We start from the raw sequence: 23,516 nt of genomic DNA on the forward strand, positions 1-23,516 counted from the left end.
TTTGGCTTTCCAAACACAGGAAAGCTCAGATTATTTTCTGGTCATCAAATGGACCAAATTTCACCTCATTCAGCCATCCTTAATTTCTCATTCTTATTTTAAAGGTCTACCTTAGGTTAGATGTCTAAATATTACTTATAAAGCAGCTTGGGATAGAGACAGGAGCAGCTATTGTGGCAGTGGCAGTGCAGAGTCGGCCTCTGGGCAGCTCCACTACTACCATTTACCAGAACTGCCGTGAAACCAATCAGGTGCACTTGTGCTACCCAAACCTTGCCATTGCCCTTCCTCAGCCCCACACTTTCCTGGTAAGCATCCACTGCTAGAATACCAGCTCTGCAGCTGTGCCATGCCATTTTGGCTGCTCCTGGATAGAATTCTGAATGTTCAAGTGTCTGGGAAGAAATGGTCTATGTAGCAACATTAAAAACTCTTCAGTCTCTTCTGTTCCATAAGATTGTTTTCTGAGATATGAGCTTTGGTAGATCAAATGAAATATCAGAGGCAAATTGGTTTATGAGCTGGGAAAGCACTGCAATTAGTGCAGGTTTTTATGTCTTTAGTGGAGTTGTAATACGATACAAAGATACTGGAAACAAGTTCTGGAGGTAAATGATCAAGGACCAGGGGGCCACACTTATTTTGGATCATAAAATTGTTTTGCTTAATAGCTTGGATAATTCTCTACACATTTCTGTAAGACTTTTTGCTCTGAATCTGTCTGTAGTGGCCAAAAATAAAAAAAAAGGTTCTATCCTGGAAAGCTCCAAAAATGTAATCAAAGCCCTAGAAACTAGAGAAATTGATGGCTGATACTGTTCAAAAGAGAAATGCTTCAATATTATTAGGAGTTAAGTGAGCATCTTTACTGTAATGTCCTTGTTGATTTCATTCTATAGGACTAAAATTTGTTTCTGTAGAAACCGTGTTTTATTTATTTATATTATTTGACACCTATTTTCCCTGCATTCAAACAGATATATGTGTGCACATGTATACAAAAGCAAACAGACATGTACTGTATTATTCGCTCCATAAGGCGCACCAGACCAAAAGGCGCACCTAGTTTTTAGAGGGGGAAATCAAGGGGGGGAATCTTGTCCGCTTCTCCCAGAGCTTCTGGGGCTGCCAGGGGAATCCATCCCGCTCGCTGTCTTGGCTTCTTCTTTAGCCGCACACAACCTCTCCAGCCAGGAGAGGCTGTGCGTGGCTAAAGAAGCCATAGCTGTGCGCAGTCTCTCCCAGCTGGAGGGGCTGCACGCAGCTATGGCAATACCCCCACCTCCCGCAAAAGCCCACAGGAACTGCGCACCCTTTAAGGAGTGCACGGCTCTTGCGGGCTTTTCTACGAGGAGGGAGAAGGGACTCCTGGGGAAAAGCCCGAAAGAGCCGTGCGGAGCTTGTGTGCAGCTCTTGGGGGCTTTTCTTGCCTGCCTCCCCCCTGCATTCACTCCATAAGACATGCACACATTTCTCCTTACTTTTTAGGAGGGAAAAAGTGTGTCTTATGGAGCGAAAAATACGGTATTTTTGACAAAGATGAAGATAAGCTGGCAATGGGAAATGTTGATGGCTTACTAAAGGGGGCCTTGCAGCACAATCCTGTACACATCTGTTTTGAAATGAGGTGTACTCTTTCAATAAGGCTTACTCTCAAAGTGTGGATATTACTGCAGCCTTAAAGACGGAGAGCCCTTAATGTCCTAGTTCAGCTTTATCAGGCAGACTTTTATTATGGAGGGGGAAACAGTAAGGCACAGATGTTTGCAATACATTTTTAAAGAATTAATATATGGAATTAGACAAAGTATATAGCTTAATATCTTTTCACAAAAGCACTGTTTCTTGGGATTGAGTTCTAGAGTGACAGGCAAATGAAGTGAACTGTGAAGTTCTAAATGGCAGCAAAAAGCAGTTGGCTGCTAACTTTGGAGATTCAACTCATCATTCGGAAAAACTTCGACAGTAAGAGCAGTTCAGCAGTGGAACAGATTCCCATGAGAGGTGGTAGAGCAATGGTTGGATGGCCACCTGCCACAGATGCTTTAGCTAAGATGTCTGCATTACAGGGGCCAGGACTAGATGACAGTTGGGTGTCCTCCAACTCTATGATTCTTTCAGTATTTGCTCCAAACAGGCTTATGAGAGAACTTCAGGTGATGAATGCAATTTTGTGTAGTTTTATTAGGCGCTTAGAAGTAGAACACCAAAGAGTTGAAAGCATGTTATATCAGCTTTGTCAAAGTATTGTTATTATTTTAAAGCATCATGCCTGGTCTGCATCATTCTCCATCCTCCTCGTGTTCTTGTAACACAGACAAGTAAAAATATTTCCAGGAAATCTTAGCTGAGAAGGCTTTTGCGAAACAGTCTGTCTCTTCTAGTTGATGCTCTACAAGTAAAAAGTAAGTGATATCAACAAGGACAGATGATGGAAATAATCCAGAAGAATGTTAGACACACCTAAGTCCCACTGAAACGAAGTGTTAAGTCCCTTTGACATATTGATTTCAGTTTGACTTGACTTCCTCACTTTTAAATAGGAACCAGTGAAGGCAGTGAAGGTCCTGTGTGAGTGTCTGCAGGCGGTTGGAAGATGGATAGCAGCTAACAGATTGAGGCTAAATCCTGACAAGACAGAAGTACTGTTTTGTGGGGACAGGAGGCGGGTGGGTGTGGGGGACTCCCTGGTCTTGAACTAGGTAAACATGCCTCTGAAAACCCAGGTGTGGAGCCTGGGAGTCATTTTGGACTCACAGCTGTCCATGGAGGCACAGGTCAGTTCTGTGTCCAGGGCAGCTATCTACCAGCTCCATCTGATACGCAGGCTGAGACCCTACCTGCCCGTGGACTGTCTCGCCAGAGTGGTGCATGCTCTAGTTATCTCCTGCTTGGACTTCAGCAATGCACTCTACGTGGGAGTTAGACTGCTGCAAGAGCAGAGCTGCAAGAAGGAGATGTCATAGTCTTAAAAATGACACACAAATATGTATAACACATTTATTAAAATAAATACCAGATACTAGTAAAAATTCTTTTCATATGTGTGTGCGCAGGGAAGGAGGCAACAGAATTCTAACATGTGAACAGAGCCCATGAATGTACAAATGATATGTGCGTGGGATCTTTGCACTTGATTGAGAACCCATCCAAAGTCAGGGTCCCTGATTATGCAAGCATTTGTACACTTGTGGGCTCTGCTCAGACCTGGAGGGCAAAGGCAGATTGAGAAGATGCAATCGCCCTCCATATGTGGAGTTGTATGAACAATAAGGATTGAATGCGACCAAATCACTATTACTTGACCAAGACTATAGATTTGACCAGATTGTTTGCATATAGTAAGTCACCACGAGTTGGTTTGAGTCTGGCTTTTTGGCAAAAGTGGAAGTGGAACACGTCAATTGATATGGGATTATGCTTTATCTTTATTTGCATTTAGTTCTTAATTTGAGTAAGGAATTGGAACACACCTGGCTTTGTTTTCGTCATGTTCTGTTATCTCTTAGTCAGTCTCTCTTTTTTTCTTTTGTGTCATAATGTAAGACTATTTCTCCTCTCCCGACACATCAGCTATAATGGACCATTGTCTGCAATTGACAAACTCCAGCCTATGAAAACTTATGCTGCAATAAATTAGTTGATGTTTTAAGAGCTTTATACTGTTTTAAGAGCTTTATCTTTTATTGTTCTGTGACATCATGGCTGTTCAGCCAATGCCTAACACTTGAAGACTACAGCTGATTTTAGGCTACATCTGAAAGCAAAACATTTGCAAGTGTTTTGTGGTTGTGGTTGTTTTTAAAAAAAACACAAATAGGCTCCACAGGAAAATGAGGTTTTCTCAGATATTTGCCATGGATGCAACAATATTTGCAATTCACCATGGAGCAAATCCCTGCAAACTTACCCCCATTACATAAATATAAAGGTAAAGGTAAAGGGACCCCTGACCATTAGGTCCAGTCGTGACCGACTCTGGGGTTGCGGCGCTCATCTCGCTTTATTGGCCAAGGGAGCTGGCGTACAGCTTCCGGGTCATGTGGCCAGCATGACTAAGCCGCTTCTGGCGAACCAGAGCAGCGCACGGAAACGCCGTTTACCTTCCCGCCTATTTATCTACTTACACTTTGACGTGCTTTCGAACTGCTAGGTTGGCAGGAGCAGGGACCGAGCAACAGGAGCTCACCCCGTCGCGGGGATTCGACCTTCTGATCGGCAAGTCCTAGGCTCTGTGGTTTAACCCAAGGCACCACCTGCGTCCCTGCTACATAAATATATCCAATGTCAAATCTGCCAATTTGCCACCTGTTCATACGTATTTCTGATTTGCAACTGAAAACTTTCCATATTTATGGAAGTTAATAGTTTACATAATTTTATCAAAAGGAGTATTACTGATCTTGTACATGGGCTCATTGATTTTTGTCAGTATTATTATTAGTTCATCTTCCCAGCATCATGGCTTCTATTCCTGCACCAATTATGTTTATTCTGCAAACAGCTATTTGACAGAATTTGATAGTTACTAACTTTAGTTCTTCTTTTCTTCTCCAAGAAGGAGTGCTGATGCCCAAAAGAACTACCGTATTTTTCGCACCATAGGACGCACTTTTTCCCCTCCAAAAATGAAGGGGAAATGTGTGTGCGTCCTATGGTGCGAATGCAGGCTTTCGCTGAAGCCTGGAGAGTGAGAGGGGTCGGTGCGCACCAACCCCTCATGCTCTCCAGGCTTCGCACACCTCTCCGCAAGCAGCAGGAGCCCAGCGCTGGGCTCCCGCTGCTTGCGGAGAGCTGCCTGTTTGAGGGCTGGGGTCGGGGGAAGCTCTAGCTTCCCCCGCCCCAGCCCCGCACCTGGGGGGGAAATAATTTTTTCCCCTTTATTTCTCCCCAAAAAAACTGGGTGCGCCCTATGGTCCGGTGCGCCCTATGGTGCGAAAAATACGGTATTTGGAATGGATTTCTCCTCCTTGCAGGAATGGAACAATCTTACGTTTTATATTATTTTACATGACCACCTTCTGCCAATTCCTTTTCCAGCTGCACTACAATAGATGGAAGGAGATCCTATTTTCCTTCTCTCAACTAAAACAAGCCTCTTACATCCCAGTGTGGAGTTGCTCAGATTTCTACAAGTTAGTTTTCAGACACACATCCACCTACTTAAGTTTTCAAATGGTACCTTTGATTCCAATATAATTAAGTTTGATAAGATTAATTAGATTTTGTTTAGCATCATGAGATGGAACTTTCCACCTTCATACCAGCAGCTTGTCACTAAGGATAGAGAAATCTGATTCCATTTGCATTAAAAGGCAAACTTTCCACTTTGCACTTTATAAAACAATACATGAACTGAAACACACATGTCTGAATTTTGAAATGCAGTTCTTCAGCCAAGTCATGTGTACAGAAAAGTATACAGTAGGGTAAAGTGTGCATTTAAAAAAACGAGAAATTAGTGAAAATATCATAGGAAAAATGCATTGTATTAGAAGAACCCTTGGGGAAAGTATGTTGGGCAAAATTGCCTGGAAAATTGTGTATATTAGGATAAATTCCCACAAAAATGCTGATGAATTTTCAGGTGGAGGACTAAATTTAAGATTGGGAAAGTAAGAAACTTGTCACCAACTAGAGGTGCTCCCTCTCTGCCAGTGGATCAGCATGTCCACCAATTCCATGGGCCCAAGGAAGCAACAGGATTGCTCTCATGATGTAGCAAAGTTAGTTAAAAACATAGTCATTAAGGGAAATCTTTCTTACCTTTGCTTTGTTCAAAGGATGAACATGTCGCTCAAACCAATTCAGTTGCTTTAGGTGGGGCATGATCTAGCCAAAACTAAGCACTTTGAAGTTCTGTTGATGAAACATGTACTTAAAGCTCTGCCACTGAAATTAATAAGACTTCAAAGTGTATTTGCATGTCGTATATACCTGAAACAAAGAGTTGGAAAATTTCAGAAGAAATGGGGGAATGAATATCTTATGAAAACAAAAGGACACCACCCAGGGGTAGATTTTTGATTTTGTTTTGTTTGTGTAGGAGCAAGCCGGAGTAATAAATCAAGTAAAATTGAGTATTAAGTTATTCATGTTGGCTCAGTTTAAACCACTGGAAATGTGATCATACATTTGAACAGTGATAGCGAATAGGCTTGTACATGTTCTTTCCTTCTGCATGTTAGGACTTTGAATATTTGGCTAATGCTTTATCATAGCTGAAGTTGAAAGAGACTAGGTATGTGTGTGAAAGCATAGAGGGGTTTACAATATGTTTCTACAGGCACATGAAGAGGAAATCCAACACTTTTAGTAGGAAATGTTATCTTAGGTAGGTTCAAACCATATAGTCTTGCCCACAGCTAAATCTTGCAACGTTTCCACTAAGCCATTCAAATATCTTTTTATAAATAATTACACCACTCTTTTAATACTAATCTGCTGCAATATTCGTTTCTTGAAGTGTTGAAAAACAACATCTTTCCCATATGAAAACATAGGCTTAAGACTTTCAACCAAGGAGATATTCTCACACAAAAAGCCCCTCTGAGCATCCTTTGTTCTATTTGTGTGGAAGTTTGGATTTTATGAATGCAGGATGGCAAGTCAGGCTTTTAGATATACAGTGCAGTCACAACACACACACACACTTGCACAAATTCAATTATACGTGCTTGGCTCAACTGGTGGCAGTGGCCTTCCCAGTGATGGTTGCAGCAGAGGTCCTCTGCACAGGGCTTCCCTCACTTCCAGCAGGCAGTTTTTGGCTATGCATGATTTTGTGTTTGTGTGTTGCCTCTGGAAAGTACCATATTTTTCCATGTATAACACAAGATGACACCTATTTTTTGAGACTCCAAATTAAGAAATGGTGGGAGATTGCCCAGAGTTTTAAGCTTTTCTTGAGGGGGATTGCTGATAGCTGTTGAGCTTTTTTTTGGGGGGGCGGGGATTGCAGAAAATCACTCCCTGCCTGACCAACACTGCCTATCACAACAAATTGTCTGCCAGCAGCAGTTGCCACAGCCACCAATCACCCGCCCAATTGCCGCAGCAGCAACCAATCAACAGCAGGCCTTGCCGCATCCACCAGTCACCTGCCCAATCGCCACTGACAATCTCCTGCTCGCAGGTGCAACCAATCACATGTTCCCCCTCTGAACTATCCATGTATAAGACGACCCCCAATTTCTATCATTTTGTTATAATAGAAAAACATTGTCTAATACACAGAAAACTGCGGCAAAACTCACATGAGTTGTGACTGTACTGTGACAGCCCTGCCTTGCTTAGGTGGAACAAGATAATACCTGCAACATGTCTCAGGGCCGACTCAGGATTTTGATATGGTTGCCAAACATTATTATTTCTAGTTGTACACCTAGGAACACAGCCTTATACCTGTTCAGATTATTTGCCATCAAGGCCAGTACTGTCTAATTCAACCCACAGCATGTCTCTAGGATCTCAAGCAGAGGTCATTCCCATCAGCTTCTTTTATCCATTTCCATCACCTATCATACCCTTTTAACTGAAGTTGCCAGGGACTGAGTCAGGGACATTTTGCATGCAAACCATGTGTTTTAACCATTGGAGAATGGCCCTTCTTCATTCTGGCATGATATATATCTCACCTGAAATAATGGTCAGAGTGGAGTGCAATAATCCTTTGGATTTCACACTTCTCCAATTTTTGTGATGCAGTTCTCAGCTCAAATAATGGACATGCTTAAAAACAAATATTGTAGAAGGTTGCTCTTTGAGCTCAAATACAAGTTTAAATATATAGATTTCTTTTTAAAAATCACCAATTGATGCAGAAATGTGACATAAAAACATATGAAGCTGACACAAACTGGAAAAAGAATCACCCATCCACCCTTTCCTTCTAAAATCAGAAAAGGAAGGTGATGTCTTATCCTTTGGTTTGATCTCAAAACCAGGAATTCAGATCTATATTGCCTCCATCCACAGAGATACCATTGTATTATTGTGGTTAACAGTCACTGACAGACAGATCTATTTCCTATGAATTTCTTGGATCCACTTTCTAAGTTACCTAGGCTTGTGGGCATCATCACGTCATACACAAGTAAACCCTATAACTGAATACGTGGTGAATCTGCCGGTTCTTGTTCTCCATGAAATTTTAGTGTGCTTTGCAAATTCAGACTCATAGGTTCTGCCCCATGCAGAGGCTGGCCAATAAATGCTCTCATCATACTCCCCAGGTGCCTTTCCCCAAATAAGATAACTTGATTATGTGTGTGTGATGTAATTTGGCAAGCCCCAGAGAAAATATATATCCTTTTAGGCAATCTAAATTGACTTTGCAACTTAGAAGCATTTATGTTCCTCCCTCCTCACTAATATAGAAAGTGACAATGGAAATTTGAAGAAACAATCCTTCTCACTATTACAAATGTGCACATGGTGCAAATTATGGTTTATATACCTAAGCCATTAAACATACTTTCTTGGTATACTTTACCCAGTACAGCTGGGTGTGCCACAAATGGTTTACAAACATGTTATGCACCAATGAGTATATAACTAAACTATGTAGATATTATAAACATTTCCATTTTCATCTAGCAGGTTTTTTCCTTAATTGAGCTAAATTGATTAAGACTTATCAGTCTAATAAACAGATTGCCCTGCCAACTTCTGGCTTTCCTTCCCAGCCCTTTGTTTACAGCACTTCACTGCATATTACAGTCAGATCAGATTTATTTATATGGCGATAGACACATTGTAACCGGAGTAACAGGCCCCAAATAAAAGAGTATTACATGTACCAAGTAGCATAATACAAACAAGACATACAAAACCTTCTATCCCTCCAAAACCCACTCTGAGATCAGAACTCCTATCTTGATATCCAAACTTAAAAAAAGGATACCCTCTTGACCTCTCCCTTCATACAGAATTCCAACATAATGCTGATCTGGCTACCAGGTAAATGCTTTTCAAAAGGGCAAAGATCTAATCCTTCCTAATGCCATTTTATTATATGCAATAAACAAAGGGATATCCTACCAGATCTCGTCACAAGAGGCATGCTCTTTCTTCCAATGGGGTCTGGCAAATCAACCCTCCATTAATGCTCCTGGCAGGAGATTAGGGTGCACCAGTATAAATGCTCTTCACAATTCAGGGAAGGTAAGAGAGTTTAGATACTTGTTGATCTGAAAAGATTTCCTGTCATCCAAACACAAATATATTGGGGAACAAGTTCTGAAAGAAGGGGCCTTCAACTAACCCCTGAAAATCCATGTCCTTAACTTGTTGTGTGCCCAGTGCAATCCCCAGCCCAGTATAGCTGAAGAAGCATCTCCACCCCCATCGTTCTGCCTGGACACTGAAGTCCAGCGCCAAGGGCCTTCTGGCAGTTCCCTCACTGCAAGAAGCAAAGCTACAGGGAACCAGGCAGAGGGCCTTCTCAGTAGTGGCACCCGCCCTATGGAACACCCTTCCATCAGATGTCAAGGAAATAAACAACTATCTGACATTTAGAAGACATCTTAAGGCAGCCCTGTTTAGGGAAGTTTTTAATGACTGATGTTTTGATGTATTTTTAATCTCTTGTTGGAAGCCGCCCAGAGTGGCTGGGGAAACCCAGCCAGATGTGCAGAGTATAAGTAATAAATTTATTATTATTAATTATTATTATTATTATTATTATTATTATTATTATTATTATTATTATTATTATAATCATCACCATCACCACCGCCACCACCATCATTATATTACACCTCTACATTACGCACTCACCCAGAGCACACCTTCCAGGTGCATCGCCCAACCCCACCTAGTCCTCAGGTTTTCATTCCACATTCATTCCCCCTCTTTAACAGCCGCCAATTTCAAATGATTGTTATAGTGTATTGGTTCCAAAAAACTGCAGAAGGTCAGCCGTGCAACTGATATCATCTATCTTGTTTTCTGATACATCCTGTAAAAACCTTTAAGGGGCTGACCTAAACATCATAGCTTGTTTCATGGAGGGTTGAAGTGTGAGGGGGACTTTGAATATTAGGCAATTTTTTTATCCCCTAAATTCAAGGAGAGGAAATTTGTGTGAATGGAGCTCCATTCACAGAAGGCCCTTCCATTCACTCAGTTTTGAGTGATTCGTGTCGCCATGAAAAGTGCCTTCATACATCCCTAAAGAGAGCAAAATATATCTCCCTGAAAAGATGCTAGTGCCCTCTTCATTTTTCTAAAGTCTAAACATGATGTGATCCTGGCTCTCACTGATTTATGAGGTGTTCAGACTGAGAAGATTTCCTTTGTGGATCCCTGCATGTTTACTGAAATGAAATAGCACAGACTCATTTAGTGAAATCTAGAAATTATGTCCACTAAAATGAAATGCTTGCCAAACTGTTTAATGAAATATTATGAGGAGTTTTAAATAAGTAAGAAAAAAGGTATATTCCACACACTCAGACTATCTGATTTTAAGTCACTTCCAGTATTGGATAAATGAAGTCTATTTTGAGAGGGAAATTTTGGGAGTGGTTTAACAATCAGTCCCTCTTCAAAGGGAACTTTGGGAAGTCTTAACTCTATGAGAAAATTAGAGGTCTCAGAACTCTTAACAAACTACAGCTCCCAGAATTCTCTGTGAGAAGCGATGGCTGATTGAAGAGTTATCACAATGCTTTAAAAATATGATGTGTGCAGCCCATGTTTAACAACAGCCATCAAACCCTGCACTAGCGTGCTTGTTGATAAAATATAAGCTCAGTCATCCCACTGATACTTGTCAAAATGGACTTGAATAAAACTATTTAAAATATTCATAGTTCATTATGCTTTTGTTTTTAGAATAGCTTCTGAAGTGATATCCTGCAATCATATGGTTGGTGTTCTTACATTCGCATAAACTAAACCGTGACTAGCTTTGTTAACTACTATATAAAGGCCAACATTATTGGGGATGTTTTCTTGGAGTAATTGTTACAAAATAGGCAAAGCAGCAATTAAAAACCGATGGCTGTTCCAAGACCTAAGGGCCAAAAATCATGTAACAATAAATGGGTCACCATACCAAGTAAATCTAAACTGCTCCATGAGAAGCCTAGACTGTTAGGCCCCATTCTCTAGCAGTTTAGGCTGAAGTTCTTCCATTTTCTTAAAAACTCCCAGGAACTTCAACAGAGATAAACTAAATCAATCCAAGCACTCCAAGTTTAACTGTCTGCTAAAACAAGCTCTTTTAGTCAAGTACATTTGCTAAGCAGATACAGGCATGTCCTTTCTCATGTTCATGTTGCTTTTTTTAAAAAAAGACTCTCCTATTACCTATATGAGAAAATGGAGAAGGGGATTCAATAAATTCAGCAGGCACAAAGGGGTTTAGAAAGAAATCAAGTACTGCCTGCCATCTAGTGTTCTGACAGAGGATGTGAATACAGATTCTTAGTGGGGAAGTTGAGGGGGTGGAAGTGCATGGCCTTCTTGAAAACAGCATATTCCCTTGAAGAATTTAGGAATTATGAACATATGGACCATCCTTATACTGAGAACAGCAGTGTGTGTGTGTGTGTGTGTGTGTGTGTGTGTGTGTGTGTGTGTGTGTGTGTAGACACACACACAAACATTATACATATAAAAATCTTACATAATAATAATAATAATAATAATAATAATAATAATAATAATAATTTATTATTTATACCCCGCCCATCTGGCTGAGTTTCCCCAGCCACTCTGGGCGGCTCCCAATCAGTATTAAAAACAATACAGCATTACATATTAAAAACATCCCTAAACAGGGCTGCCTTAAGATATGCAAAAGTATGTGTGCTATGCCCGAGCAAAGTATCCATGCAACAAATGAACCCTTCTTTTAATGATACCACATTTGTTTCCATTTTATGCAAAATGATGTTAATAAAATATACGTTTAGAAGAACCTCAGGTGGGAGCGTTTTGACAGTGGATGCAAGACCAACCTTGGCTTCTATATTGCATGTGCAACTACTATTTGTAATCTTTCAGCCTGTGTACAGCAATATATTTTGTGTGTTTTAGCCTCTCCCACTGTGTAGCTGGGATCATAATGGTTTCAATGGGGCAACCTACAAAACAGTAATTGTGTGCAATAGTTTATAGTACTGAGTATTCAAAACTGAGAGGGCAATGGTGACACCAAGTGGCCAGTAAGACTGTGTACTTAATCAAAAACAGTTATGTTCTTCTGCTCAGTGTAAAAATGATTTAAAATATTATCAGTGTTATACCATAGATAAAAATAAATAGGATAACAGTGCATTTAAATTGTGCAGCTTAACATTTCTAGATAAGAGGACTAGGGAACATGTGTGCCTTAGTGTAAAAAAACTTTCCCCCCCAGCTTTAAAAGGCAGTATATATTTCCCCCCTGATTTCTTGGCACGTGCTACTCTATTAAAAGCCTAACTAATCTGTTTGTTAATATTATGCCTATGTACATTTTAAAGGCTCCTACAGGAAATCAATATGGTGATATTTAAGAATTGTCGTGTTTCTTTTTATGTACAGGAATGAACGGAAGGTAGGCTATGATTGACTGGAAGATTTTGAGACAGAGTGATTTGTAATCAATTACCGTACCAAGTATTACTCTCTCCCAATTTTTGCATCATAGCAGCAATAGAAAGGCCTTTCCCCCACTATCTAAAATTAGGCTGCTGAGATTATGAAAGCTGTAAGATGGGGGTCCAGGAGAGGATTGTTGTGTGACAGACAGGACTGTGAGTTTGGTTCCGGTACTGAAAACCAATTTCTGGTTTGAGCATGTGCACAGGGCCATCCTGTTCCTTAATTCTGTGTTAAAGAATTCCCTGCCCCTTGAGCCACTACTTTGCACCTGGCTTTGACTGGGTTTCTATTAAAAGGGGGAAGCATAGTTTCTGCAAGCCTGAAGTCAACCATCTATCTAGTTTCTCTAAATCGCCGCTCCAGCAAAATTCAGTTACAACCTACTCCAACTGGCAGTGACTGTCTTGAGGCTCCTCCAGTTGTTTGACAGCAGAACAGACTCTCTCTGAAGTTCCTTGGAGGTTTTTAAGTAGAGGTTGGATGGCCATTTGTCATGAATGCTTTAGATGAGATTCCTGCATTGCAGGGGGTGAGATAAGATGGCCCTTGGGTACCTTCCAACTCTGATTCAATAATACTGCTGGCCGCTTGGACACTTTAGCTAACTTTTTAAAAACAACAACAACAACCCCCCACTTGTGTAACATTCTTCTGTTAAGATCTTTACACAGGGCAGACTCCTGGTCCAACCCTTCCTCTGATCTTCTCTAGCAATATACTGTTTACACATCAAGGATGAATAACTTAATATTCAGGTCTCTGCTATCCACCTTGACTGCAGCTCTCTAGCCTTTGCCTCACACCTCCTTCATCAACTGATTTTCCCAATGCCTTTTCTCAACTGGTAGTTATTTTTCTTGACAGCTAAGTGCCCATTCTTCACTAACCAGAACCTCCAGTTTATCAGTCTGCCGTTTCCCAGAGCAATCAAAATGAATTTACCTGATCCAAGACCTGTCTAAAGACTCATTAAAAACAATAGTCTCTCTCTCCCTTTTCAGAACCTGTCACCAACAAGCTACTGCTAAACAGTCCTGCACAACACCTCAATTTTGACAGTTTCATATTGACACCCAGTGCTTTTGCTCTAAAAAAAATGTTTAGGGGTACGGTACTCTCTTTTTCCTACCCATATTGAAATACTGCCCCTCAGTGAGGCCAAACTTAGATTCACAAAATGTTTAGGGGTATGCATATCCCTGCGTCCTCCCAGAAAAAAAGCACCGCTGACACCAGTCCCACATTGGGCAAAAATATTCCTGAATTGCAGGGGGATGGACTAGATGGCCCTTTCCAACTCTACAATTATGTGAAGAGCAACAGAGGTCACATAATTTCCACCCTCCAAAGCACAAAACATAAATAGACAGGCATAGGACCCATCTGCACTATATGTTTAAATCAGTATTATACCACTTTAAACAGTTGTGGCTTCCCCCAAAGAATCCTGCAAACTGTAATTTGTTAAAGGTGCTGAGAATTGTTAGGCGACCCCTATTCCTCTCACAAAGCTATTATTTTCAGCGTGGTTTAATTGTCAGTGGCCTGACCTCTGCTTGATTTTCTTTTCCTCTCCAGTATTTTACTTTGTTCATCGTTATATATTTTTCTGATATTTTGACTAATTTCTATCATGGATTTTATGCATTTCTTTTTTCCTGTATGATTCCAACCACCTAGAAACCTTCATTTAAAGTGGAACAAAGACATAAACAAAAATAACCTGAGATCTATAAACAAGGGTTTTTGGGATGGTACAAAATTTGACCTAAGTACTGCTGATTCCTGGAAAATCAGAAGGCTGTAAATAAAGCGATCTGCTTTGAAAGAGCTTATCAAGCTGTTAGAGGAATAAAATAATGAACCATACAGAGAAACATTTATTTCCACAGCAAGCAAAATATCATAGATAGCCAGTGGCAATTTCTGGAGCTGAGGATGAAATCCCAAATATGTGTAGGAAAGTCATAAGAACTGGTGTGTGTGTCACAAAGTTGTTTTTTTCAAGAGGCCTTCAGGTCAATGTAGTCAAAAGAACAGATTCAGTGAGGTGGAAAGGTCACCAGGGCATCCATAAGGCATACAAAATAGGAATAATTATAATAATCTTATTATTGAAACCAGACCATGTAAAATATAAATGGTGTATTGACTCAGAAAAGCTGGTGTACTTACATCAACATATTAAGTACTGCACACTTGGTCTTAATAAAATTTTCACCTATTTCACTACAGGAGATTATAATAATCCTCAGTGTAGTTTTTCAATCATGTGCTCAGTTTTTATGGTCCAGTTTACAAAAAGATAAAACAAGAAAAAATTGCAACCATACTAACATCTCCCCTAGATATTACCATTGAAATAAATGAATAGCATAATTAAGCTGGAAAACATGGCTCTCTAAAGCAAAATTTCTGTGGAAAAACAACCTGACCCACCTACCTATTTGATCTGCTGACAATCTCTGACAGTCAGATGCATCTCAGTTAGCCAAATCATATTTTACTCTCCTGGGATTGCTTTTGGCAAGCTTTTTCCACGTGGGAGGAAATGTGTTAGGGGAAAAACACATCAGTGAAACTTCAAAGCAGCAGCTTAAGGTGATCTTTTCATTTTCTTAAATGACGAACTGGCTCTACAGTGCGGCTGAAGAGCATGCTGTGCTCTTCATGCCTAAGGTGCCTTTTAGCCTATGAACAAGGTAAATTAATGGAAATCACACTGGAAGCAAGTAAAACGTTCTGGCAGAAATGCTTGTATACTTCGTCTCAAGCATCTTTTGTACTCCTCTTCAAGTTTGGTTCCCTCCAGTTGGTTTGGTCAAATAAGAACCAATATCTAGATGCATAATGACTGTGTGGAGGTTGGGTACTACCTCGCACCTCAGTGTGAACAGGGATTCTGCAGCTCTGGCAGTTCTTAAAGCTGATCACACACACAACTTTTCTACCTTTCCTCTAGGAATAAAGCTACAAAAAAGAAAAAAGAAAAAAAGCAAATCCTTCATGACCACTATTGGGGTTCTCCCATTAATAGCCTGGGTGACATGCAGGTAAGTTCAAACATTATCAAGACAGAAACTGGCAGCCCGTATAGGTCAGAATAAAGACTTAATACTGCTTCAGAACAATATGTTGTTTTAACAACTCTCAGCTCGTCTCTGTTTAGTACATCTGGAATTTGGGGAGTAGGAGAGGGGAAAATCACGTGAGAGTTACTAGCTTGCCTGACATCTTTCTGGCTTGATTATGAATATAGAAACAGGTCTTATAATGAATCAAAATGGTCTATTCAGCTTGGTATTATCTACAGCAGCTGTCAGTGCTTTGCCATGGCTTCAGAAAGAGGAGCCTTCCCCAGTCCCGGTTGACAATACCTTCCTCATGGGAAGCAGAATTTTCCATGAAGGTGGAAACTTGATTTGACAATTGGCCAACTGAAATAATGTGCCTCCTAAATAATAAATACTTCCAACATTTTACACCTAGAATTTATTTAGCAACTGGAGACACTGCACCATTTTGCTTACCCTCATTTATTCAATAATACTTCAAATAGGGAAGAAAACATCTATTGTACTCACACTATAAAGTCTTTTGCCAAGCTGCCAGTTTCAGAACCCTATTCAACCACGAAATTCACTAATAGCTTTGGGGGAGTTACTGCCCATTAATCAAGCCTACTTCACTGGGTTGTAGGAGAATGAAAGGAGAATATATTGTAACCAACCATAGATTTTAGGGGGAAAGAAAGTCAAAAGTTAGTAAGTTTTAGTAATGCTTACCTACTGAATGTGAAATTTTATTAAAAAATAGACTCGTAGATGCTGCAAGTCTCAACACTGAACATTCAGCGTATAACTGTGCAAGGTATTTTCCATTTTCCTTTGTCCAAAAACTGCACTGCACTGACAATACAGTGTTGAGACTTGCAGCATCTACGAGTTCTGTGTTTCCATTCCACCTCCCTCCTCTTTTCTGCCATTGCCTCATGATCACAAGTATTTGTGACCTACAGCTGTAAGGGCTTGAAGCCCAAAGCACCCAAAAAATCTCTACATATGGCATCACTCTCTTGGCCGATTGACTGAGCTGCTTGTAATCTAATGTGACTGATATGCTCAGATGTGATGTGACACATCTCTGTGCAGGCTGTGGTGCTGTAAACCATTTTATAAGTCAGTTTAATTAGAACGATCAGCTGCTTAATAGGCTGACTACCCCATCACTGGGACACTATAATGCGGCAGCAATCCTATGCTACTATCAGCAGCAAAGCTAAATCACAAGGATAGCTCTAAAAGCAAAAACTGATACACCACCAGCTTCTACAAAATCCTTGGCAGCTCCTTTCACCAACTACTGTGATGTTTGCCAATCATGACTCTTCAACAGCCATGCTTGGAAAGCATCAGAGCCGCCACCTAGAAACTTTGGGTAATTAAGCAGTATATAAGTAGCTCAAACAAATAAATACATGGGGGGCAACTGCTGGAGCATTAGGCAGATGTCACAGAGCCTAGTCCTTCAACACTGCAAATTCAGACACACTGCTAGGAAGGGTACCTTGGAGAAGAAAAGTTGTCCCAAGCAGTTTTCGTTTTTATTTAGATGCGCTAAACATTTCTCTTTATAAATAACTTCCTCAAAACTCATTCAGAACCATGTACTATGGGGTGCTGTCCTCTTTGTTGCTGTTGTTCCTATACTGAAAAGGCCCTAGGTGGTGCTGTAGCCCAGTGGGAAAGTTTAGGCTTAGAATTTAAGAGAGATTGGGTAAGATCCTTGGCTATATCCTTTCCAGGGAAAGGGCTGGAGCGCAGCTCTCCAGGATTTCAGGAAATACTGAGACTGAGATTAGGGCTTTTTGCACACAAAGCAGGTGCTGTACTGTTAAGCTCTTCCCCGTGGACTGGAAGAAGCAGGACTCCAGACCACCGAGCGAGGGAGAGCTAGGATATGCAGGCAGTTATAGACCTTGGAATGGTTTTACAAGTGCTTTCCATGCTTGATGAAAAGTCCATGGCTTGATGAATAAGGGAGGAAGAGGTTGCATGTGACTGACTTTTCTACACTGGGTAGAATATTTTATTGCATTTCCCCTTTAGGTCTCCAGGAAGCCCATCAATAGGTGTATATTGAAGCTTTGATCGGCCTGGAACTGTGTGGATAAAGGTTGTTTATATCATCTGGAGCAGGCATCCCAAACCTTTGGCCCTCCAGACGTTTTGGACTACAATTCCCATCATCCCTGACCACTGGTTCTGTTAGCTAGGGATCATGGGAGTTGTAGGCCAAAACATCTGGAGGGCCACAGGTTGGGGATGCCTGATCTGGAGGGTCTACAGTATCTGAAGAGAGGGTGGGAGATTTCTCTGAACCAACAGGATTGTTTGTACACTTGCAGCCAAATTCACCCTTTGTGACTGGTTCCTGTGCCAGATCACCTTTTCATGCAGAAAGAGAGAGAAAGAGAAGACTTTTTGAGTCAAGGTTAAGGGGAAGCACTCAAAATGGCAGGGGAATGAAATCTCATGGCCCCAGTGCCCTGAAGTCCTCATTTCTAAACCTGAAAATATGGGTGCTTTTCCTAAGGGAGGGGGAATATGGCTCCACTGATTGCTATGGAGAGTCCTCTGCATGCAGATGTTGCACCCGGATGAGGAAGGATGATAGTCTATGTTTTCACCATCTGTCAACATGATTAGAAATAGTTTCTTGCTACCAATCCTTTGGGGCAGAATTTTAATCTGATTGCATATACAGACACAGGAGAGAATAGAGGCAAGATATACCAGACCATAGATTTAAACCTCTAAGCAAATGATCCTGAATGGACTTCTCCTTGCTCTCCTTCCCGTGCACATGAATCTGTTTTCTCTCTGGTGTTTTAATCTTGCAAATTCATCCCCCCCCCCTCCAATTGGTTTGCTCAGCAGTGATGATTACGCAGGGGAGAAATGGCAAAGGGGGTCAGGCAGCAAATGAATGAGGAGTGAAATCTCAAAAGATGCTAAATGAATATTTATGCAGCACAATCTTCACTCTCACATCACAGCACATAATGGGATCAGCAGAATTCCTGCTGGGTGAGCTGACTCTGTGAAAACCTAGTTTAATCTGTACATTAGGCGGACACCCCACAAGCCAAGAGAGAGCCTTCAACACCATGTGAAATATTTATTAAAGATTCTAATTTCGAAATGTGTCTGTATTCCGATAGGTAATAGGAAAGGGGAAGAATCTTGCATAATAATTCAGAGCTAAAGAAACTGAAGAAAAATGAATAGCTGGAATGATTTTCTGGCTTTGTGTGCGTTTATGAATCTCAAGTATTTCTTTAAGCAAAATAACTTTTATTAGCCGTTAAAACATGTTGGCCTATGCCTTTAAGCTGGGGTAGCATTCACAGGAGCAGGTTCAGACATGGAACATGGTGCAGCTGCTGTGTGTGTGTGTTTGTGAGTGAGTGAGTGAGTGAGTGAGATGGGAAGTAAGGAAGGAGGAAAAATCATATTGTAAACTCCTGATGCCTTAGGTGATGTGTCCAACAAAGATAAGAACTTACATCTAATGTTTATTTTATTAAATTTATATCCTGCCTCCCTAGAGGAAAGAGCCCAAGGCGACATCTTTGTTGATAGCACCACTTTCTAGTTGTCGCTGAATAACACAGGCAAGTTTCAAGCTCTGCATATACATGTATATTTGGATCAGATTTTCCTATGGTTTATTCAGATGTGAAGTTCAAAGACTGGCCCTCCTCTTGATTAAATCCTTTATGAGATTATTCACAATTCAAAGGCAATAGCATAATAATGTAACTGAATTTTACCTGTGCTTATGCTTATTTAATGGGTTTGTTTTTAAAAGATATATTATTGTTCCTTGCATATTGTTCTTGTGATATAAGGATGGGATATAAATATTGTTGGAAAAACAAGCACCCACCCAGTTCATCCATAAGGGATAGTTGCAGGTAGCTTTGTTGTGGAGTTAGAGTATTTGTTTTCAGAGGAGGAAGAATAAATATACTACTGTTTCCCTTTGTCTGTTCAAAGACTGAATGACAATGGATACTTAGTTTCATCTCAGCAATGAATCCCAAGTTTAGACTCAAGTCTTAATCCTTTGGTAAAACTCCGAAGAGGATTCTCCATATGTTACCTTGTTTCATTTTCTGCTGGATGTCCTTTTCTTTGCAAGTGGATTGTTATTTTCATAGCATGGCATGGTTAGGGGAGAAAGTTGTATCACTGGTCATTAGTGATGTCACAAGCACTATCCATTAGGTGCCATGAAAATCACATAACCGGACAATCCTGATAATGGCATTCTTACATATGTTATGATTTATAGTTACTATTGCATCCAGTATCAGGGAAAGTTGCTCATGAGTGGGACCATGTCACTGTGCTCATGTCCTGCTTGTGAAGAAGAAGAGTTTGGATTTGATATTCCGCTTTATCACTACCCGAAGGAATCTCAAAGCGGCTAACAATCTCCTTTTCCCTTCCTCCCCCACAACACACACTGTGTGAGGTGAGTGAGGCTGAGAGACTTCAGAGAAGTGTGACTAGCCCAAAGGTCACCCAGCAGCTGCATGTGGAGGAGCAGAGACGCGAACCTGGTTCACCAGATTACGAGTCCACTGCTCTTAACCACTACACCACACTGGCTCTGAGCTTCACAGAGGCATCTGGTTGGTCACTGTGAGAAGGAGATGCTGGACTAGGTTCCTTCTTGCATTCTTATATACCGTATTTTTCGCTCCATAGGGCGCACTGGACCATAGGGCGCACCTAGTTTTTAGGGGGGGAAATAAAGAAGAAAAAAATCGGAGCGCTGCAAAGACTTGCGGATAGCTGCCTGAAGCCTGGAGAGCGAGAGGGGTCGGTGCACCTCTCGCTCTCCAGGCTTCAGCGAAAGCCTGCATTCACTCCATAGGACACACACACATTTCCCCTTCATTTTTGGAGGGGAAAAGGTGCGTCCTACAGAACGAAAAATATGGTACCTGTGAAAAGAATCAGATGTTGTTATCCTGATAACAGTAAAGTAAAAGCAGATTTGAATGAATGTTTTCAATACCTTGTTGGTTAGGGAGAACCGAGATTTGCTCTCTAATACAATTGCCCTAATAAATATAATTCTCCATAGAGACTACACCCTACTAGTATTCCAGATGCATACTATATGATGTCATTGTATGCAAAGATGAAGGTGGTCATCATTTCAAATTGACGCCCTTGAGTAGAGAGGTGAGTCAGTAATGGGAATGGCCAGTAGCTAAGGGTACAAGCCTATTTGTGAGGTGGTGGCGGTGACCATACACTGACCTTGTGTTTATTTCCCACAGCTCTAAAAAGGGGATTAGACAAATAGACAAATGAGGCTACCAATGGCTACTAGATACAGGTAATTCTTCCAACTGTTTTTTTAAATATATGCAATGTTTTTATATGTGTTTTTATTGTATTATGAAATTGCAGTGGGGAGCCTGCTCTTCTCATTTATGCTACCTGCGCATTTTAGGAACCTGGTTTTCCAGAATTCTTAGACACGTGGGGAGCTTGCACAAATAGTTCCCTACTGCAGAGAGTCACACTCTAACTTATGGAGGGCAATGGAGGGAACACGAAACAGGATGCTTGTCCCCATATGATATTGTGTGGTAATAGGAACACCTTCTAAAGCCTCCTGACTAGGGCAGACAGTTGTACAGCAAGCTACATCTGCCCAGATTCCCCCTACTACAAAAGTGCTAAGAGACGCAGAAGTCCTGCACACTTTTGCATTGGGCCCTCTAACACACCAGTCAGTAGCACTGGAATCCTTTTGTCAACATTTCTTTATAATTATACAAACTCACTTTCTCTGTCCTGACCCTTCTCGTGGGCACACATGTGAACCCAGGCTGTGTACATGCTCCCATCCACTCTGCACCCAATGTGCTCCCACCACTAGTCTGGGAGATGGTGTATGTACATAGAGCATTAGCCACAATCCAGATTGATCCTGTATCTATCCTGCTGTTCCTAAAGAAATGGTGTGTTTTGATGCGTTTTCCCCAAACCAGTTTCAATTTGCATTGGGACAAAAGACCTAGATGCTATCATTTCCCTAATTCTGTCATTTGATAAACAATAACAATAGGCTTTTAGATGACCGGTGTTTATCCCGTCATTTATCTTTGCCACAATATTATAAATACACAGAACTTAAAATAAAAAATTTTATGACTTAAAAAAAAATTTACATGTTTTATGCAGCCCTGATACCAGAAAAGAAATGCTTCTGTTTTACTTCAAATGCTTCAGTTGCATTTTCGTAAGTGTGGAATTGGGAAGTTGTTGTTTTCTTTTGTTTGTTTGTTTTCCAGCATGTTTTTTTAAACTATCTCATTGGCTAGCACTGAATGGTTTGAGCTGTATAAATTAAGGAGACATGTCTTTGTGTGCATATGTGTGTGTGTGTGTTGCCAACTCACTATTCCAAATCCTAAAGTGTGGGAGTGTGGATAATAGTGACAATCGAAATGCAAAACCATAAAACCATACCTTTGCAGATCGTCATAAATATTAATGCTGATGTTTAGTGATCTTGCTAATTTTATTCTTTTCTGTGCCTGCACTTCCCTTTGAAAAAAGCAACAGCCAGAAACATCTTTCTGACAATTTTCCTCCGCTAAAAGCTAGCAACAAAGGTCTCTAATACTTCAGATTATACTCAAGGGCTAAGATGCTTTTACTAAACACAAGGAACTGTTTGCTTTTATTCTGCTGACGTTCATTTTCCTATCTTTCATTGTGAAACCGGCTGAGCCTGTGGGCATGTGTGGATGGAAGATGCTAAAAATAGAAAGTGTAGCCTAACAACTGGCTTCTGATTGGCTAGCGACAAAATCTGCCTGGCCTATGGGAGCCGCTGAGAACGAAAGCAATTCAGCCTGTGTTTGTGTGAAGCGCTTTATCCACGTCAAAGAGCTCCCGGCTGTAGAAATTATTTTGGTTGCAGTTTAGCAAGGTAATAATCAGCTCAGCCCGCCCGAGAAGGTTGAGGACAAAACAAAGGCGTATTAGCATCTACAAAGCACAAATGTTTGGCAATACAGAGCTGCGAATCCTTCGAAGTTCCAGGAAGGAGAGGCAAAAAAAAAAACCCCTAATGGATTTTACAAAATGCATGCACAAACAAAAGACTCAAGAGACTTTGTTGCTTCCATCCCCCTTTTTTGACCCCTCATAGCTTTTTCAAAATCACTGAATATTTCTTTGCAGCTTTCTAAACTCATTTATCCAAGGTGTTTTTTTTAAACACACACACACACACACACACACACACACACACACGAGAGCAGCTTGGTGCCATGCTGTGACTTGTGTTCTGTAGCCAACAAAATTGCCATTAGTAACTATGGCAATATAAAAATCCTGCAGGACATTCAGTTTGCTTTTCAGATGGGATAAGCATCAACTACACAGCTGAAATGGTTCCACTAGAGGCCACTGTTGGCCCAAAAACCCTCTAATGCTGTTACTCCTGAAGCTCAAGTGAAGAAACTCTACAGTTGCTATTGTTCCAATGGCTTGTGCATGTTCTTAGATACACACTATCTCAAAAAACAAAACTCAACGCTAAGGTGTATCACTGCTTAGGTTCAAAAAAATTCCCACAGAATTCTTGCCAGCAGATTTATCAGATGTGGAACCAAGAGCAAGGAAGACGACTATGAGCTGGAATTTCCCCTCTCTTATATATGCAAACGAAGATCCTATCAACAAGGGAGAGCCACAATCTTAGCCAACCACCCCAGCCATCAGACCGGTCACACTGCCAGATAATCTAAAGCTGAACTGCTTTCTGCAGGTCTGCATAGTCAAAACAATGAAGGTCTGGGATGCAGTAGTGGCAAAATA

At 40.9% G+C, this 23,516-nt stretch overlaps 2 long non-coding RNA genes across 5 annotated transcripts in view; one reads left to right on the top strand and one right to left on the bottom strand.

The window, feature by feature from the left end:
• The window catches only part of LOC309378490, a 203,943-nt gene that overhangs the window by 121,455 nt on the left and 58,972 nt on the right, over positions 1-23,516 (top strand). The window contains exons 5-6 of one of the 3 annotated variants that reach the window (XR_014172099.1): positions 20,957-21,015; positions 21,870-21,931. This is a non-coding gene — a long non-coding RNA (uncharacterized lncRNA). Of the gene's footprint in view, positions 1-20,956; positions 21,016-21,869; positions 22,911-23,516 lie in introns of those variants that run through there. The other 2 variants (XR_014172100.1, XR_014172101.1) reach the window with 2 other exon arrangements.
• Positions 1,422-23,516, bottom strand: part of LOC309378493 — a 217,185-nt gene continuing 195,090 nt past the window's right edge. For both annotated transcript variants that reach the window (XR_014172106.1, XR_014172107.1), the window contains exons 4-5: positions 5,767-5,937; positions 1,422-2,392 (exon numbers count right to left, since the gene is read on the bottom strand). This is a non-coding gene — a long non-coding RNA (uncharacterized lncRNA). The remainder of the gene's footprint in view (positions 2,393-5,766; positions 5,938-23,516) is intronic.

This window comes from Podarcis melisellensis (genome assembly GCF_964234715.1).
Source record: "Podarcis melisellensis genome assembly, chromosome: 10".
In the NCBI taxonomy this organism is placed as follows: Eukaryota; Metazoa; Chordata; class Lepidosauria; order Squamata; family Lacertidae; genus Podarcis; species Podarcis melisellensis.